Below are 20,771 nucleotides of genomic sequence, written 5' to 3'. Positions count from 1 at the left end.
AATGGTGGCAGAGGAAGGTGGTATTTTAGGAGGGGCTTCAGTGTAAGGTCTAAAGTAGTTGATTTGACATAGTTGGCATGAAGAAATAAGCAAGCTGAGAATGGCATTTGCTTATAATCTCTTAGACCCTGTCTTTTTCCCTAACAACACCCCCGCTTCTTGCTCTGGCTCTGCTTGTTCATGGAATGCCTTTTAATAGAGGAACCCTGAAATTCTAAATTTCCCTTGCCTGTGTCCTATATAGTTTCAGTTGCTATTAATTGGTATTATTAATATGAAAGTCATTTTATTTAAAAGTTTCATCTTCCTCTATTCACCAGTCAGTCCCTTAAGGATGTGGACTGTGTCTAACCTATCCTACTCTTCCTTCATAGTGCAATAGGCCATAGTTCATGTTCCTGGTAGACATTTTTAATGGTCCAGGAAGACTCTGAGTGCTGCTTGTGGTTCTAGCCTTCTGGTTAATGCTGCCTCTCTTGTTCTTGGTCTTCATCTCAAGTCTGTTCTGAGCAGAGTATTGAAAATGGTGAGAGATGTAGGAAAGAGGACAGAGAAAGGCCCTGATCAATTCAGAGTTCGCTTCTCTTGTTTTGGGGGCAATCATATCAGGTGCCCTGCTAGGTAGCAAATTAGAAGCTAAGCATCCAAATTTTGGGTAAAAGGATGGAAAGAAGTCAAGAAGCAAGTAGGGATTCATGGGAAATCATAAGGAAGAGCACCTGTAAGATATCTTCACGACAATGTCCAGTGTGTGCTGGACAGGGTGGCTTGTGTCCAGAGAGTTGCTGTCTCTGAGGATCTGAATATGAAATGCCCTCTATAGTCTCGTGTTTTGGGAGCTTGGTTGTCAACTGCAGTGGCTTGCATGAGAATGTCTGTCATCCATGGTCTTGGGCATTTGAACCCTTGGTCTCCAGTTTGTGATGCTGCTTGGGTAGCTTTTGTAGGTGTGGCCTTGGTGGAGGAAGTAAGTCACTGTGGGTGGGCTTTAAGAGTTTAAAGTTTCCATTTCTAGTTTGCTTTCTTTTCTTCATTTTTTTTTTTTGTGGTTCAAGATGTGAGCCCTTAGCTTCTTCTCCAGCCACCATGCCTGCCCCTTGTTGCCATGCTTCCCCGGCATGACAGACTCTTGTCCCTCTGCAACCATAAGCCAAGTAAGTCAGCTTGGTCATGGTGTTTTATCACAGCGATAGAAAGGTAGCTAATGGACCCAACCAAAGGACTTTCAGGCACTGATGGATTAAATGCTGGAGACTCTGCTCTGGTTGATAAATTAATTCCTTGATAGATTTATAACAAAACAGCATTATTGGGAGAAGGTGAAAAGCAAACATTAGGGCCTGCTTGGAAGAAGTAGGTCACTGGGACACGGCCTTGGGGGCATATCCTGTACTGACCTCTTCCTGTAGTCCATCTCTCTGTCCTGGTCTCACCTAACCCCACTCCAGTGAAAGCGCCATCACCACACAAGGGCAGCACCATGTCCAAGCACATGAACCCAAGTGACCATGCACTCTGAGTCCTCTCAAACCAAGAGCCAAAGTAAACCCTTTGTCTCTCAGCTTGTTCTCTTGGGTATATTGATCACAGCCACAAGACAGGTAACCTATAAACCCATCAAAGCATCCCAGAGCCTTTTGTAGTCCCTTGGGTAGGATGTAGCCAGCTCCATCACATTTAGATGGTCTTTTTATCGCTTTGCAAATCAACCATTTTAGGCAGGAAAGGCGCTTCAGCTACATTTGCATCTGGATACAGAAAGATCTGGATACTCCAATCAAGTGTAGAAAAAGTGACTGCCATCTCTTTCCTGGATTTGAGGCCTAGCCTAGTGTGATTCTGTTTTTTATAACAGAACAGGATGCTAGACCCAAGCCCTGGAAGCCCGGGTGATAGCCCACCTCAGCTGGGATGGAGAGGTAGAACTAGATTCAAGGCCTAAAGTCGGGGGTAAATCAGACATCTTTGGATTCACAGTAACCTGGATTCCACCCAACAATGCTACATACAAGTTAGGAGGTCTCGGTGTTATTTCCCTTGAGTCTCAGTCTCCTCGCGTGTAAAATGAAAATGATAACAACGCGAAACTAAGTGGGTGGCTCGGGGATTAAGGGAGCGAGCATATGTACATGAAGCTTTGTGCGCAGCATCTGGGCAGAGTCATCACTGGATAAACGGCGGCCATCAGATAATTACCGCCACTCGGTACATCTGGAGCATCATTCCCTGCTCAGCCCCGCCCAAGTGTCTTTGCCTTGAATAGGGCCTGGGTAGAGCACAGGGGAGGTGATGAGCCTCGATGTGCGGCACAACCTGAGAAAACTACAGTATCATGGGTGTGCCTCCTCACCAACCGGGTCTAAAAACTGCTGACAAACATGAGTCATGAGTCAGAGTGGCACGCGAGGCTCACACTCGGGGCAAGCCCAGGTCGCCCCTGTGGCCAGAAAGCTGTTTTCACAGGAAGGGATGGAACAGGCACACATGTAAACTCCCCCTCACTCTTTCTTTCCTTTTCTATGCCTGGCTCCATCTCTCTCTCTCTCTCTCTCTCTCTCTCTCTCTCTCTCTCTCTCTCTCTCTCTCTCTCTCTCTCTCTCTCTCTCCTTGGTCTTTAGATTTAAGGGAAGTCTGACTTCATCCCCACCAAAGGAACCAATTTGTCTATGTTTTCGATCCACTTGAACTAGCTGGTAACTTGACCCATGACATTCGGTGTTGTTGAAAAGTTTCCTGCTGTGTCAGAAGAAATTCAGCCACTTGAAAGCTGGGCTGACATGGGAAATCAAGTATTCACTCACAGGGCGTGATTTAAGCAAGCTCCCTCCTCCAACCCACCTTGCCATCATTATGGAACAGGAGTCCTTCCTAGTGTCATAACCCCATAAAGTCGTAAATGTCACGAGGAGGGACTGACTGCTTAAGTCAGAATCAGTCACTGACTTCTTTGTGTCTGTTTATATATGTGCCCGTTCTATATGTGTGCATGTGTGTGTGTGCGTGTGCGCGCGCGAGCGTGTGTGTGTGTGTGTGTGTGTGTGTGTGTGTGTGTGTGTGTAGAAGCCAAGGGTCAAGTTGGGTGTGGCTCTTCATATGCATTTCCCCATGATCTTTGAGGCAGGGTCTTTCTTTGACCCGGGGCTCATACACTAGGTTAGGCTGGCTGTGCAGCAAGCACGTGCCTTCTCTTCTTATCCAGCATCGGGATTACAAGGGTCACCTTTCTTGGCCTTTTATGTGTTATAGGGATCGAATACCACGTTCGCTCTATCCTCAGTTCTTCCCAGAGATACGATTCATTCTTTCCACCATGTCTAGGTCTAAAAAGTCCAGCTTAGAGACACAAAGCAGGGGCCTTATCAAAGGGACAACACATGGAGCAGGATTAGGCACAATGGACACGAATAACTTGACCAGGCTGTCGCTTATTGTCTTCCCAATCTGCCCTGGAGGGAGTGATCCCGCGGGTTGAGACATAACCTCACCGCCAAAGCCAAAGTATGTCATGGAGCTTTTAATAACCCTGCCTGTCCCTGCCTCCCCCACTCGGGGGGGGGGCGGAACAGCTGGCCTCACCCTCCCCGCTTCTCATTGTCACTTTCTCTCCTGTGTGATACCAGGGCATTGTCTTCAAGTGGGTGGCTCGATACTAAGAAGCTTGCTTTGGGGACGTGAGCCGTGCTCATTTAGAATCTCTTTTATGCTGTTGTGGCTGGGATTGCCCTTCTACATGACGGTTACAAAAGGCATATGGGAGATGCAGCCTAATTAGGGGCCTGCTGAACTTTTCACTTGCCGTCATTTCAGCCCCACCCAGGTCTACCTGGGCCACCCAGGCCCCGCTCACCTCCTGCTCCCCCTGAGGAGAACCTCCCCAGAGGAGAGAGCTTCTGAGCAGCGACACAGGTGGGGTCTGCATTGGCAGACTTCGTTCAGTGTGCCTTGTCCCCAGTTGGTGACCTGGACGCCATTTGAGGGACAGAGTTCACCTAGTAGCAAACGTGAGCCTTGTGTGAGCCAGTTGCCACCACGCTTGACCCTTCTGCAGTGACAGTTTACACCACAGGAAGTGCAGGCACTGTAGCATGGTACACCGTGCCCTCTCATGGAGTCCCACTTCCTCTGACACCCGCAGAAGATTCCTTGTCCCTTTCATGCTACATCTTCCCAGGGTAGCGGCTTTTGTCTGGTGTTCCTGGCCCGCTCTGACTGAAGGGGATCTTAGAAAGCATTCCCTGCCTTCATCCTCATGGACAAATGCTGACAGCACCGGCGAAAGAAAGAGCAGCTTTAACTTGAGGCAAAACCCTCAGCAGGGACACCAACCCTGAGCTCCTTCCTCTTCGTGGCATTCTGAGTAGCTAATGGGGGTTGGAGACCATTGCGAAGACACCTCTCCCATGGACATCCACCCCCAGTATGCTATTGGGTAGCAGAATGATGCCACCTCCCTACCTTCCAATATCTTTTAATATGTGTGGGTCCATTCCATCAAGGTGCAGTGTTTCAGTCTAGCGAATTAAGGTTCTTTCTTGCTATGGTGAAAACCTGCCAACAAAAGCAGCAGAAGGGAGAACGGGTTCATGTTAGCTTCCAATCAATTCCAGCCTATAGTCCATCACTGTAGGGGAAGCACAGGCAGTTGGAGGCAACCGGTCACATCTCTTCCATGGCCAAGGCAGGGAAATAAAGAATGCTGGTGCTTGGCTTTACCCTCAGCCCATGGAACAATGCCACTCACAGGAGGCAGGGCTTTCCACAGAGATGGAAGCGGTCTAGATAACGTTCCGCAGATACGCCTAGAGACCCATCACTTACACATCGTTCCAGATTCTTTGAGGCTGACAATTAGTACTGACCATCAGGGTCCCCAAGAACTAGAACATATGTTTTGGAAAAGGAGGAGCTATATCATCGTCTTAGTCCCAGAACCCTCTGGCATTCCAGCCATATTTGTGTGTCTAGCTAGAAAGGTCACTATCCACTTAAAGGAGACCCACGCTTGAAAAGAACAAGTCGCTCTGCTCAAATTCTTGAACTAGTTCCATTTTCTGGCCCATTTTCCAACCTCCTTTCACTTCTTCGAGGTCCTTCCTCACCTTCTGTTAAGTTCTCATTGAAGAGTTGGGAAGCCCAGACTTGACAAGATCTGTCCAGATCAGACATGAGGAGAGGACCATCACAAAGTTGCTGCTTACCACTAAAGGAACACGAGTCCTGCCCCAGGGTCGGATGCCTCTCTCTCTCTCTCTCTCTCTCTCTCTCTCTCTCTCTCTCTCTCTCTCTCTCTCTCTCTCTCTCTCTCTCTCTCTCTCTCTCTCTCTCTCTCATCTCCGCATCAAGATCTCCACTGGTGCAAGGTTTCATTCGGTAGATGTGGAATGGAAAGGTTGAACCCTTACTTTCTCTTTCTACACGCCGGAACATGTTTAGCCTTGTACACGGAAGTGTCCTGTCCGCCCTCTTAATCACAGCACTCATCACACTTGCCGCAGTTATAATGAGTGATTTATGGACAGCAGTGCAGCCAGCCCTGAGCTCTGCCCGCCACCAGGCATTGTCACACCGTGTTATGGACCAGTCTGCTCCCAGGGCCTGGCGAAGAATGACTGTCCAGCAGTAACTTGTTAAAAGATCTTAAGATCTTTCTCAACAAACTAGATTTTACCTCTTTGTTCCTAGTTTGAGTTTGAACTCACTGTTTCTCCTGAACACACTGGTTTGAATTTATAATTCCATTGAAACCCAGAGGCGGAGCATGCTGAAGGTAAAGAAAGGTTCTTTTAAGGTTCACAACCCTGGCTTTAGCATTATAATACCACTAGGGGATTCAGCTGGTAAGCTCTACTGAAAAACCTAAGATGTACAGTACCTTTGCCAACTTATTAACACTTTTTATGACTAAGTTAGCTCGGCATCGTAGATTGCATTGTTAAGGCCTCCAAAAGCTAAGGAGTTTGAATAAGCTATATATTAACTCTCTGAATTTGGGGCTGAGGGCATGGGTCAGTGATAGGGTACTTGCCTCTCATGTGCAAGGTCCTGAGTTCCATGTCTAGCATGGATTTTTAAAAAGGCAGCTTTTTTTTTAAGGGCTGTGGAAAGGCAGAGTATATGGCTCTCTACCCTTGTCTGTTTGAGTCTATAAAGGCTAGCGGTCCCGCGTTTATAGGACTCCCAAACACACTGCCCTTGTGCTCTGTGTTGCAGGCTTTCTTTAAGCTGAGCTGAGCTGAGGGTTCCAGAGTTCCTTGGTGGCAAATGATGTGTCATCCTCAGTGGAGAGAGAAGATGGCACTGCCTTGCTCTCAACCGGCCATGGTCTGGGCTCCTCTCAGGTCTTGGTCTCTGCCTGGTAGGTATTCCTTACACAGCAGGTGTGTCAAACCAACCCAGGGTTAAGGACACTGTCACCTGCTCCTAGTATCTGTGGGACTTTCTTAAGGTTTAGTGCTGTCTTTCCAGGTGTAGACAGTGACCTCCGAATGTCCCCTTTCCAGATCCATCTCTCTCTGGTCATCAAGCACAGTCAAGTCTGAGTCCAAGTCCTACTGTCATCCTTGCTAATAAGCCTGAACTCATGCTCACAGGAAACCACTCTCCACAGTGACCACTCGGTTGCTAGTTCTTCTGTGTGCTCTGTGGTCCAGGCCAAAGATTCCTCAAGTGTGGCGTCTGAACCAGCACCATCCCAAATCACTAGACACCCAAGTCTCCAGGCCTCATCGCACACCAGTCAATCATTCTGTAGGTAGGCTCTGAAGCCCTGCTGTACCAAAATCCCCAGATGGCTCTGATTCATGTGTAGTTTGAGAACCGCTGGATTAGACCGTGTTACAGAGACTCGGATTCACTGAAGTCAGAGGCTGAGACAGAATTAAAAGGAACTGCAAAAAGTCTGCCCTTTCTTTCTTACTTTTTTCTTTTTTGTTTTTCGAGACAGGGTTTCTCTGTGTAACCACCCTAGCTGTTCTGGAATTCGCTTTGTATACTATGCTGGCCTCAAACTCATAGAGAGCTACCTGCATCTGCCTCCCGAGTGCTGGGATTAAAGGTGTGCACCACCACTGCCCGGAAGTTTGCTGTTTTTAAAAAGTATATTTTCGCTTGTTTGTTTGCTTGCTTTCCTTTTCCTTTTCCGTTTTTTCCTTCCTTTCTTCCTTCCTTCCTTCCTTCCTTCCTTCCTTCCTTTCTTTTTTTTTTCTTGAAGCAAGATCTCCTTCCATAGTTATATAACCCAATGCAGCTGGGAACTTCCTATGTAGTCCAGCCTGACTTTGAACATGCCAATCCTTCTGTCTCAATTCTCCAAATTCTGGGATTATGGGCATGACCTGCCATGCTTGGGGAAGAAAGTCATTTGAAAGACATGTTATTCTCCTTTTGTTTCTCAGATGAGCACACTGAGTGTGGAACTACATGACCATGTGTAAATCCTAACCTTCAGCTAGGTCTTCCTTGTTCACAATTCAGAGCGCTAGGGTGGATTGTTTTAGAATGTACTTCTGAGCTCTGGCCTTGAAAATGGGTTCACCTACTTGGGTCAGGGAAACCAAACACAGTTTCTTGGGCTTTGGCCTTCTCAGGGGAGATGCAAATCCTTCCCTCCCCTCTTCTAAGCCTTTTAACCACATCTCTAACCACACCCCACACCCTGGAGCAGAACTGTCTTGAAGAAAAGGCAGTCTTCAAGGGCTTGGTTCAGAAGTCTCAGTCTGCAAGGTCTCTTCCGGACTACTGACAGGTGATTCCCAAGTGTAATTGTTACCCAGATTCCCTGCATGCCTAGCAACAGATGGGCAGTCTGTAGAGGACGCCCCATTGGAATTCTGGGAAAAACCTATTCACAGCCGTGGGGGATGGGCTGCACACTATCAGAACAGTTCAGTTACAGGCTGCAAATGAGCAGGGCTTGGCAACCCTCACTGCCCTTAAAAAGGAAAGATCTTGATGTGTTTGGGGACAGTCCATTATCACTTAGAGGGTGAAAAAAAAATCAAAACTCAAAAGCGCCTTCCAGACTCCTTTGCCCGTGTCCTTGCAGCCCAGGACAGTCGCCAGCTTTACATTTCGTCTATCATTTGAGACCATATGTGGAAGTTCTGATCACTGACATTCTTATTTTTATCTCTTAGACCGAAAAGACTTGTCTCTCATCCAAACTGTCTTATTAAAAAGGCTAGAGTTGCCTCCAAGGCCTGCAGGCAGAATGGTGTCAAGCAAGAGGGAGGGAGAACTTGGCGATTTGGGAAAGGGACAGAGTTGGTGCAAGTCCCCAGCAACTCTCCTCTCTGGCTCTCCTGGGGTTTGCCTGTGTCATTCACAAAGGCTCCACCTCTCTCCCCCCAAGACCTTCAGAACCCTTTGACTTTGACAATCTGTATATCCTCTCCCTGAAGGCAGCTCTGGGCATCACCCTCTATCAACAGAGATTTGAACAGCAAGTTTCTGGAAGACATTGGTTCTTCTGCTTCCAAAATAATATTTTTTTCTGCCTTTGGCATTATTTTTTGGCATTGGGTGCCTTAGCTATTTTCCTTCAGCAGATCTGTAAGTTAATATTTATAGAGAGAATCACTACAAGTCAGCATGGGTTCACTGAGATCCAGCCACGTGGAACTAACCCTATTTCCTCATCGCAGAATGGTAACCAGGCAGTGAATTGGAAGGATGCCAAACTGTGGAGCACCCTCATTTCAGGAGGGCATTTATTTCCTAACAGAAATATTTAAACAACAAACACATCTAGAGAAATAAAGGCTGTGTTTAAATACCATGTGCAAATTCATTGTTAAGATCAATTTGAACATAATCATTTGCTTCCCCTCTTCCCATTTACTACCGAATCCTAATAATTCTTCAATGATTTCTACAAAACCAGAGAAGCCTGTTGATCAAACGTGTGTATTGAATGTTAGGGATTCAGAAGCTCAACAAAGACAAAAATGTTCAACCAAGGCTGAAAGATGGCCTTCAACAAATGCATTTATGCAACCAATTGCATGAGCAGCAGCAGAGGCCTGGTTTAATGGTTGCTAATTAAAAAAAAAAAGTAAAAGAAAAAAAAGAAAGAGTGGCACTCTCATCAGACACCAGCTCAGGAATGCAGCTGCCAAGAAAACCAAGCAGATTGGGACTCTATTAATAGTAGCATAAAGCACAGATCAAAGAATACATGACCCCAATGTACCCTGCCCTGGTCAGACCACAGCTGGACCGTGCTTGTATCCTTGCTCTCTGTAAAACTACTTTCTGCTAGGAACGTGGACAGATAGGGGAGCTTATACCAGTGGGAGCTGCAGTAGGGAGCAGCCTGTGGTCCCATTCATCTATGCCTCAAACGGTGGGAAAGTTCAGGTGCTCAAAGTTCCAGCAAAGCAAGTTTTGCTCAAGATGGCAAGACTTACTAAAGCATAAAGCTTCCCAGGAATGGTCTGAGGAAATGCTTAAACTAAAACTGTAGGGGCATTAGGGAGTCTGTGGTGAGGGCTTTCACAGAGAATGCCTAGTATGGTTTTTGGTTTCTTTCCCCTGTGACTTTTCAGACCTGTGTCTGAGCTAGCATCCCCTGAGGTCAAGAACCTTGATTGCAGGGGATCTAGCTTTCAAAGACACCTTAGTTCGAACTGGGCAGGCCATTTATGGTCACTGCATCTCAGCTGCTGTTGTTAATTTGGCTTTGTTTTGTCTTCCATCTGGAAAGGAAGAAAGAGGAGTTTTCCTAGTATCCAACCTTGCTCCTAGAAAGAGCACCCTGTATGTTATGCCTAAAATTTAAAAAAAGAATAATAATAATCTAAGTAGACACATTAATAGTATTGGATGGAAGGAGACTTTTTGAGATCTCAGCCTGCAGAGCAGGAATCTCAAGATCTACTTAGAGTTGTGATTCTCAAGCTTCCTAATGCTGTGACCCTTTCATTCAGTTCCTCAGGTTGTGGCAGCCCCCAAATATAACTTTATTTTCATTGTTACTTCTTAACTAGAATCCTGCTACTGTTATGAATTGTAATGCAAGTATCTGTGTTTTCTGACGATCTTAGGTGACTCTGTGAAAAGGTCATTTGACCCCTAAAGGGATCGTGGCCCATAGGTAGAGAACCATTGACCTAGGTCTTCCATTCATTCCTAGGCCTCAGGCCCTTATAGAGGCTATAGTTGCTGCCAGTCTCTTATGTGAATGGACATTTTCATCAACGGTGGTAACAGAGTTCTTAGAAATTACAATCCACATCTTTATATGCTGTGCTCTCAAAAAGCCAATAAAAAGTTCCTGCCTCCACTTACCTTCGCCCATGCCAATCAAGGTGACCACCATTATAGGCATGTTAAGCATTTGATAGAGGAATGCCATTATATAACATTTAAATTCTGAAAGTATTGGACGGGAAAGAGGGCTCAGTGATTGAGAGTAAATCTATAATTCTTGAAGAGGACCTCAGGGTGATTCCCAACACCTATGTCAAGTGGTTCACAACTTCCTATAACTCCAGCTCCAGATCTGATGCCTCCGGCTTCCGAGGGTACCTGTGCTTATGTGCAGAATCCCACATGTGGACACAAAATTAAAAATAAGAAAAACAAATCCTTAAACTCTAAAAGAGACCATTCTTAGTCATGGTACTTTTAGTGTAAACCATCCCAGCAAACCACATAGGCAGGCTGCTAATATACCACTATGTCTCTAAAAGTTTTAATTTTTTTAAAAATGCTTTCATTGAAATAGAATTAATTCGCTTTCTCTCTTCCTTTTCTCCCTCCATACACTCCTAGCCCCTCTTTTGGGTCCCTCCTTTGCCCGGCACTCTCCAATTGATTGCCCGTTCTTCTTTGATTATCATTGCTACACATGTTTATAGTCTATGTACCCACAAATGTATAAAGAGAACCTGATGAGTCTATGTTTGCTATATGAATGTATACGGTTGCAGAGCTGATCACTCTGCACTGGGCAACCAATAAAGGGGTTCATCCCTGGGAGAGGTTAATTCCCCTTCACACAGCAGTCATTGGCTGTCTGTAGTTCTTTGTCTAAGGGTGGAACCCCATGAAAATTTCCCCCCCTTTCATGTTAGTAAACATGTCCACTGCTAGTGTTCCAGTCTTGCTTGGGCAAGCATTTCTAGGAGAGTGTTTCCCAGAAGTCCTCCTGGTATTCTGTCTCTGTCACTCTTTTTATCAGGAACTGTCGATGAAGGTTCTGTGACATAGATGTAGCCATTGGACTGGCCTCCACATGATCCGTCTATCTCTGCAGCTATACAGTTTGGTTTTCTGTGAAGGTCTCTATTTGCTATAAAAGGAGGCTTCTTCGATGTGGAGTGGTGGGTACACTTACTCAAGAAGGATGACTTCTTGACATTCTATTTTTACAAATGAAAATCATGACTAAAAGACATTACTGTTCAGATCATGGTCCTCAGAAGAACAAACCCAAATAGGAAAAAGCTCACAACATCCTCAGAAGAAAGAGGGAGTTGACAGCAGCCAACATGTGGCTCAGGGAGGAGCTTCGGGATTTTCCTAGGATCACCGGGTAATGCAAAACAAGAGCGCTGGTGCCAGCACACTGGCTCCAGCCTCCACTGCAGATGCCGTGGAGAGCTGATCAAAGTGAAGAACCACTCTTGAGCTCTTGCGCACCTCCTGGAGAGATGTGAGTGATGGAGACAGGTCCTGGCAAGCACCCTAGGGGAGACACGCCTTTACCATGGACTGTTCCACGACATGGCTCCAGAGGGACTGTGTTCCCAAAGGGTACTGACTGGAGGATCTCATTTGTGAGATGATATTGTTGTGCTCTCCAGTGCCTGATAAGATGTCCTTGTCTTACCTCTCATACTTATTCCTGTTCTGCCCATGACTTTGTCCTTGACTTGTGTGTGTGTGTGTGTGTGTGTGTGTGTGGCAATATGAGTATTTCGGTTTATCTGTGGACCATGGATGCTACACTATCAAATTGCCAGGCAAAAAGTGCCCACTGATGTAATAATGGCATGGATGTCGGGATGGCAATCAGCTGCATCCTGATTGGATCTGAGACCGGCTCCATGGAAAAGAATGCATGCCTGGTATTGTAAAGTTGTCAAAAGTCCATAACTATAGGTTTCCAATTTAGGGCTGAGCATTCTGCAGTCTATGGTTCTCTGCTTCTTGGCCAGTTGTGGGTCTCTGTGTGAATTAATATCTACTGGGAAAAGAAGCTTCTCTAATGATGGTTGGGAGACACACTAATCTATGGATATGGGGAGAGTTTGGGGAAGGAGTTGAATATGATCAAGATACATTCTACAAAATTCTCAAAGATTTACTAATAAAACATTAAACAAACAAAAATGAACAAAAGATTATGGTTAGGAAGGCCACAGGCCCTAGGAGAGAATGTGTTATTACTATTTAGCTAAATGAACATGCAACTTAACAGTCTTCTGTATTAATACAGATAGTCCAGCATAGCGTTCAATACTCAGACAAGCCATTTTGGGCAGTGAGTGACAATTAATATAGAATATCATAATGTTCAAAGTCCTGAAAGTAAGTGACTGCTAAGCTTAGCTCTAAGCAGGTGTCTGGGCCAACTTGACACAGAGTCATCTGGGAAGAATGAACCTCCATTGAGGAATTGCCTCCATCAGATTGGCCTGTGAGTATATAAATACAGCAGTTTCTCTATTAATGATTGGGATGTGGGTGAGCAATGTCATCCCCAGACCAATGGTCTGGGATTATATCAAAAAGCAAGCTAGGTAAGCCATGGGAAGTGAGCCAGTAAGCAACTCACTTCATGGTCTCTGCTTCCGTTCTTATCTCCAAATTGCTGCTTGAGTTCCTGCCCTGGATTGTTTCAATGATGGACTATGATGTAGAAATCAAAGATGAAGCAAACCCTTCCCTCCTCCCAGGTGCTTTGGTCCTGTATAGTGTTTTCTACAGCATCAGGAAGCAGACTAATACAATGGGCATCTAAACCACTTCTGAGGCTCAGGAAGCATCACAGAAGAGGAGGGAAGAAGGCTGTATGAGCTAGAGGATGGGGACGAGTCCTGCAATCCACTGTCTGAATACTACATGGCCATTTTGTTCATGAGCGCACAGCAGCAGCGACCACCTGGATAAGACCCGTGCCCTTGTATCTGTGTGCACACACACATGCACTCACGTACACACATGAAAAATAGGAAAGGAGGGAGGGCATCAGCTGGGTGGAAGAATGGGGGTCAAGAAGCATGGCAGGGAGAGGAGAGCACAGTGGAGAGTGGATGTGCTCACAATGCCTGGTGTATACGCATCAAGCAGGCAGAACTAGAAAGTTAGATACAAGAAGCAGAGGCAGGGACCTGGGATGGACAAGAGCAGGACTGCAGGCTATGTCTACTGAAAGCAGATAGCTGCTTCCTGCCCTTGCACAGCTGGGTTCAAATGCTCTTCGAATTCCATGAGCTCAGCTTTGTTTAAATCACTTTGATTTCTGCAAAGCTAATAAGATAGAAGAGTTATCAATGCAGAAGTGCATTTTGTTGGCCAAGAGTCGTTGTCTCCCTCTGCAGTTTGCTTCCCATATCTGAACACGAGCACCCAGGTGGTGATGACTACAAAGCTGCAGGCTTGGAGACAGACAAAACCAAGCTGGATTTCAAATCTGTGGCCTTCCAAGAGCTCTGTGACCTTAAAAACTCAAACAGTTTCAGTGAACCAGTAGGCTTATATCAAAGTAGAATTGATTTTTTGTGTGTGTGTGTGTACACAAGCATGTATTTATGGGCAGATGTGCACTCTGTATGTATCTGCACATGTATTCATGTGCACGTGTGCTGTGGAGGCTCTTCTTTAATCATTGTTCCTCAGTTGCTCTTCACCTTGACTTTGAGACAGTGTCTGTCACTGTCTGGTCACTCACCTGACTGGTCACTAAACCCCAGGAATCCAGCTCTGTCCACTTCTCCCATGTGAGGACTGTAAGCCTGTGCATCCCCACACATGGCTTTTTAACCAGAGTTCTGGGAACTGAACTCAGGTCCCACGCTTCACTGACCAAGCCATCTCCCCAGCCCCAGACCTCTATAGAGTAAGATATCTCTAGAAGAACCTTCACCACATGAATGTACACAATGGATGACTCCTTTTCTCACTTAGCCCAACTTCTACCCACATTCAAGCTTGAGTATTCTAAATAGGAGCCTCACATGTCCCAGAGAGACAGCATTTCCTGGGATCAGCGTGAACTTCAAGCTTATGCAGCTCATGTTGCAACTTCACAGAACAGCCATTGTCTAAGAGAAGACAACGTTTTCGCTGTCAGAAAATCTGATAAAAGAAAGCTGGCTGGCAGACCAGTTTTAAAAACCTGTCTACAAGCAGTTCAACCACAGAGAAGAATGTGAGGGAGAAAGGCGGGTGGAGAAGCCAACTGGAAGCTGCTGCTTCAGAAGAACAGGCAGCTTGCATGGCAGTGCCCAGCCTCCAGATCTCATTTAGATGTTGACACTTAAACTTACTGAGGCAGCCACAACAGAAAAGCAACATCTCCCCACCCCCACCCTGCCCCAGTGGTGACGACACTCATTCACATCCCACAACCAGCAAAGCTAAAGCTTCATGTTTGTGGTTCTCACCTGCTCACTCACACGTGACCCTGTTCTGAAAGACACACAGCTCAGTCAGGGAGACAGACGACTGGGCTGAAGGTCAAGACCAGACCTTCCCTTGATTGCCACGGCAGTCTAGCACAAACACACTGCCTTGGTTGGTCCTTTCCCAGTTCCTTTCTTTCCTTATGACTCTTGTCAGCTGATTTGAAAAGGAAAAGAGAATAGATTTGGGGGTTTACCAGGAAGATATATCCCAACAAAAGACCTTGAAGGACTTCTTGGGAACCCCAAGAAACCATGAACAAGACAGTCCACAGAGCTCCTAGAGGGAGGTAGACTGTTCACTGGGTGCTAAAAAAAAATACCATTGGTATGTTTTTGACCATATTTTTCTAATTAATTAACTGACTTGTTTATTGGAAAAATATATTATTTGTTGGTAATGTACTATGTGCTAAGTCCTGCTATTAATAGGAGAAAGAGTTGTAAACCTGCTAATCAAGGTCCCTGCTGTGGCACAGATATAAATAGTGACGCACAATACTGGGTAATAAAATGTCAGAAGTGGGTATTAGCAGATAATGAGATGGGGCTAGGAGTTGACTACTTTACACAGAGTGTTTGAAAACATCCTCCCCGAGAGGGCAATGCCGTGGAGAGTGTCTTAGTTAGGATTTCTATTGCTGTGCAGGGACACCATGCCCGCAGCAACTTTTATAAAGGAAAACATTTAGTTGGGACTAGCTTAAGATTCAGAGGTTTAGCCCACTATCATCATGGAGGGACATGGTGGCATGCAGGCAGACATGGTCCTTGGAAAAGGGACTCAGGGAGCAGAAGGAAACTGTGCCACACTGGGCATAGCTTGAGCATATGAGGCCTCAAAGCCTGCCCTCACAGTGCTACGCTTCCTGCTACAAGGCCACACCTCTTAATGGTGTCACTGTCTATGGGCCGAGTATTCATACACATGAGGTTATAGGAGCCATACCTATTCAAACTGCTACAGAGAGGCACATATGAAGGAGAGAGCCATACTGAAAGGGTGCTCTAGGCACACGGACTCATCAGCCCAGAGGAGAGGGATGTGCTTATACTCAAGAAGAATTTGAAGGCCATTGTGGTCAGTGTGGAGTGTTGTTGGTTATTTCTTATCTTTTACTTTATGCTCTTTGGGGGGTCCCATCAGCCAGCTCCCCAAGAATCACATGGAGGCTTATTCTTTCTTATGAATGCCCAGCCTTAGCTTGTTTCTAGACAGCTTTTTTTGGCTTAAATTACCGCATCTATCTTTTGCCTCTGGGCTTTTATCTTTATTTCTGTATACCTTTCTTTACTTCTTACTCTGTGGCTTGCTGTGTAGCTGGGTGGCCTCTTCTCCTTTTCTCCCCTTCATTCCCTCTCCCCAGATTTCTTCTCCTATTTATTCTCTCTACCTGCCAGCCCCACCTATCCTTCCTCCTGCCTAGCTGTTGTCCATTCAGCTCTTTATTAGACCAACTGTGTGTTTTAGACCAGCAAAGTCGCACAGCTTCACAGAATTAAACAAATGCAACATAAAAGAATGCAATGCACCTTTGAATCATTAAACAAGGCTTCCACAGCATAAACAAATGTAACACATCTTCAACTAATATTCCACAACAGTGGAATAACCCAGGTTGGAAGTCATTGTAAAGGAAGCCAGAGAAGGAGAAAAAAGTCAGATTGTCTAAAGTCCTGAATGCTATATGACGCTGGCTTTGGAACAATTGAACAAAGCAATGATACTGTCTATTTTGTATTGTACAGATCCATTTTAGCTGTGAGCTGGAGAACAGAGAGCAAAGTATATACAAATGGTGCCAAGACACACATAGAGATGGCCTTGGCAAAGATCGAGGGATCCATTGGTTGATTTATCCAGTAGAAACTGGGTTTGCTTCAAGTGATACACAATCCAAGTACAATAAAACAAATGACAGAAAATAAACCTAGCAACTTAAACAAGATGGGAGCTTATTTCACCTTCTATATAATGAAGGCCAGAGCCAAATGCCCCAGGACTGAGATTACAGCTGTGGACATCAAGTTCAGGGCCCTCTAGCTTTTCAAGTAGCAAGTCCAAGGACATGCTATTAGGGAAGGGGCTGGAGAGGAGATGGCTCAGTAGTTAAGAGTGTATGCTGCTCTTGCAAAGAACCCAAGTTCCATGTATTCTTGCATCCGCATGGGCATCTCCTAACCTCTTTCAACTTCAGCTCCAGGGGATCCAATGGCCTCTCTGGTTTCTCCTGCTGTGACACATACCCACAAACACGACCCTAGTTTGCTTTCCAGTGCTCTGATAAAACACCATGGCCAAGGAAACTTGAGGGAGAGTTTATTGGCTTGCATGTCCCAATCACAGCGCATATGGAATGATGCCAAGGCAGAAACTCAAGGCAAGAACCAAAGCAGAAGCCATGAAAGAATACTGCTCACAAGCTTGCTCCTTTAGGCTTGCTCAGTCTGCCCTCATATACCATCCAGGATGACCTGCCCAGGGGTGGAACCTCCCTGAGTGGGCGGGTCCTCCTACATCAATCATTAACCAAGAAAATGCCCTACAGACTTGCCATAAGCAATCTAACGGAGGCATTTTCTCAATTGGTGGTCTTCTCCCCAGATAACAGTAGCTTGTGTGAAGCTGACAAAAAACTAACCATGAAAACACAGTCACAGCAGCATTATTTGTAATAGCCAGAACCTGGAAACAACCTAGATGCCCTTCAGTGGAAGAATGGATGAAGAAATTGTGGAATATATACATATTAGAGTACTACTCGGTGGTAAAAAAAAAATGACATTTTGAATTTTGCATGCAAATGGATGGAAATAGAAAACACTATCCTGAGTGAGGTAACCCAGACCCAAAAAGATGAATTTGGTATGTACTCACTCATAAGTGACATAAATAAAGGTCAGTGAACCTATAATTCCTGATCCTAGAGAAGCTAAATAAGAAGGTGAACTCAAAGAAAAACATATAGTTATCCTCCTGGATATTGGAAGTAGACTAGATTGCCAGCAAAAATTGGGATCTTGGGGGTGGGGTGGGGTGGGGTAAGGGATGATGGGGAGATGGGGAGAGAAAAGTGAGGAGGGGAGGATGGGGAGACCCTGGGGGAATGGGATGGTTGAGATGGAGGAAGGGTGGATAGGGGAGCAGGGAAGAAAATACCTTAATTAAGGGAGTCATTTTAGGGTTAGCAAGAGACTTCACTCTAGAGGGGTTCCCAGGTATCCATGGAGATGTCTCCAGCTACTTCCTTGGGCAGCTGAGGAGAGGGAGCCTGAAATGGCCCTTTCCTATAGCCATACTGAGGAATATCTTGCATATCACCATAGAAGCTTCATCTGTCGATGGATGGAGATAGAGACAGAGATGCAAATTGGAACACTGGACTGAGCTCCCAAGGCCCAAATGAGGAGCTGAAGGAGGGAGAACATGAGCAAGGAAGTCAGGACTGCGAGGAGTACGCCCACCCACTGAGACAGTGGGGCTAATCTAATGGGAGCTCACCAATGCCAGCTGGACGGGGACTGATGGAGCATGGGATCAAACCAGACTCTCTGAATGTGGCGGACAATGAGGGCTGACTGAGAAGCCAAGGACAATGGTACTGGGTTTTGATCCTACTGCACGTACTAGCTTTGGGGGAGCCTAGTCTGTTTAGATGTGCACCTTCCTGGACCTGGATGGAGGTGGGAGGACCTTGGACTTCCCGCAGGGCAGGGAACCCTGACTGCTCCTTGGACTGGAGAAGGAGGGGGAGGGGAGTGGGGGAAGGGGAAGGAAAATGGGAGGGGGGGAGGAGGCGGAAATTTTTAATAATAATAATAATAACAATGAAAACACAGTCACAGGCATATGCACATGCACGTGCACACACACACACACACACATACACATACACACTTCAAAGTAAAATAAATCTTCCATAAATACTAAGAAGTCTTCCTACCATTCACTCTAAGAAGGTCAACAACTGTTTACTGCAGAAAGTTCTGTGCAATTTCAGTGTGGACAGGTAACAGACAGATGGCAATAATCTGTGTTTGTACAACTGCCACATAGCATCCCCATTTCCTAAGGTAGGCATGCTCAGTCTTCCTAGCCTTGCCTTGAAATATACAGTTTGTGATTTAGAAAGTCCAATAATCCAGTGTAGTATCAAAATGCAACCTTATAACTCAGGCTGGAGCCAAACCAGAGAAACTCAATATTGACTTTTGGAATTCATTTCCCTTAACAAAATTGAATTCTTTCCCTCTTAGAAACTGGGCTAAGCTGCCTCCTGATGGCCTTTAACTATTTGCATTGATGATGTATCTAGAGATTGGAGGGATCTGAAAAGAAGAAGAGAGGCAAACAGCTTTGTCCTAGGATCAGGGTCCACCCTGGAATCCCTGTGGGTGAGTCCAGATCCCCTGAACTCCTAGGTCCTACCCCAAACTAAGCTGGCTTTCTGGACTTTAAAGACCCTAATAGAAGGACACCCCAATTCCTTCTTCTTCTTTGGAACCAGCTTCATTTAATTAGAAAAATAGAGTGTGTAGGCTGGTTACCATTCCTAAGATGGGAGGGGATGGAGCTAGGAAGACATCTAATTGCCAAGGTTGAGATAGACAAAGAAAATGTGTCATAGAAGAATTATTCAGTGGGGCCACTCCAGGTACCCAGGGAGACTGGATTGGAGAGAGATAGGCAAATAAAACAATCCTGGTGCTTATCTCTTATCTTCTATACCACAAGCACTAATGAATAGAGAACTGTTCTACGGTTCTGATACAGGACAACTAATAAATGCCATGGCAAGAGGGTAAACAAGATAATTCCCAAGCCTCATTTACAAAAGTGAAGATTTGAACAAAGGAGGTATGTTTGAGAGAATAAATATCCTTTCTTAACATGTTCCCATATGGAGAGATGCCCATTAGTGCCACACACAGGGCCTGGATACAGATGGAGAACTTGGAATGGAAAATTGAACCTGCATGGCTTGCCTCTTCCATTCTTTGGGACATAAACTGTTCCTACCACCTGGGAGAGACCCTACACTTCTGGCTTGGAAGGTGACTATCTAGAGATCTTTGTTTTGGGGGAGGGGGTACACCACCACTCAATCTAGCCACTTAGTTGGGAGTTTGGTGTTAGGAAATCTGTTATTGCCACAGTTCTAAGATGTGTTCCTTAAGAACTGACTCATAAAATGAAGACACCAAATTCAAAAAGAATACATAGTTCCACCTCAGGATAGGAAACCTGGAGTGTTATCAACCAATCCACTGAAGTTCCCAATTACTTTATTACTTGCTTTGTATCATGCAGAGGGTGGAGTAGTATCCTTGGTAGGACCAAGAGAACCTACCCTGTAGGGATCTATCAGAATTCAATCGATATTTATGAAGACACTTATTTATTGTGGCATAAAATGCTAAAAACGGATGACCAGGATGAAACCTAAGAACAGAATTTATCACCCTGGTCCCTGCACTGACCCATGCTTCTTGGTGCTCTCTGCATCAGCCAGCAAGTCAATGGCGTGCTTCCTGTCCTTAACAGACGTGTTTAAAAGATGATTATCTTAACGGGGCTCACACACTCTCCCATTTTCAGTTCTAGGAAATGTGGAATGCACTTCCTGAGAGGACATTTGGGGAGCGTATACAAATGACATTAGGGACCGTGAAGATGGTATAAGCACTCCTAACAGATTGGAGTTTTAGGAAATGATAAATGGAACACTGCTGGAGTATTTACTTGAGTTCCTAAGAGACCCCAAATACATTGGCTCTGATAATCTCAATCAAAACAAACGTTTCCATGTCTTAAACAGATCCTTGTACGCGCAGCCTTTAATTAGAAGAAAGAATGGTCTGACTAGTAAAGTTCTGTTGAAATGAATGGTGCTTGAAAGAATGAGCAATTCTGTTTAGAAAGTCTCCTTATTTATCTTTACTACCAAAATTTCTTAGCCTTTAAAGTAGTGGAAAGAAAATAAATTAACATTTTCTTCCACACAGCTGTTTTGAAACTTACTGAATTAGTAGTTCTTAAGTGCACGGCTGAAAGCTGATGTTTAAATGTCAGCCGGCATCTTTCTTACTCGGTCCCAGTGCTCATCTGCCACTAAGAGAAGCCTGAGCCCCAGGCACAGT

Source organism: Arvicola amphibius, chromosome 2 (genome assembly GCF_903992535.2).
Source record: "Arvicola amphibius chromosome 2, mArvAmp1.2, whole genome shotgun sequence".
Lineage (NCBI taxonomy): Eukaryota > Metazoa > Chordata > Mammalia > Rodentia > Cricetidae > Arvicola > Arvicola amphibius.
Note: the sequence above shows the minus strand (reverse complement) of the source record.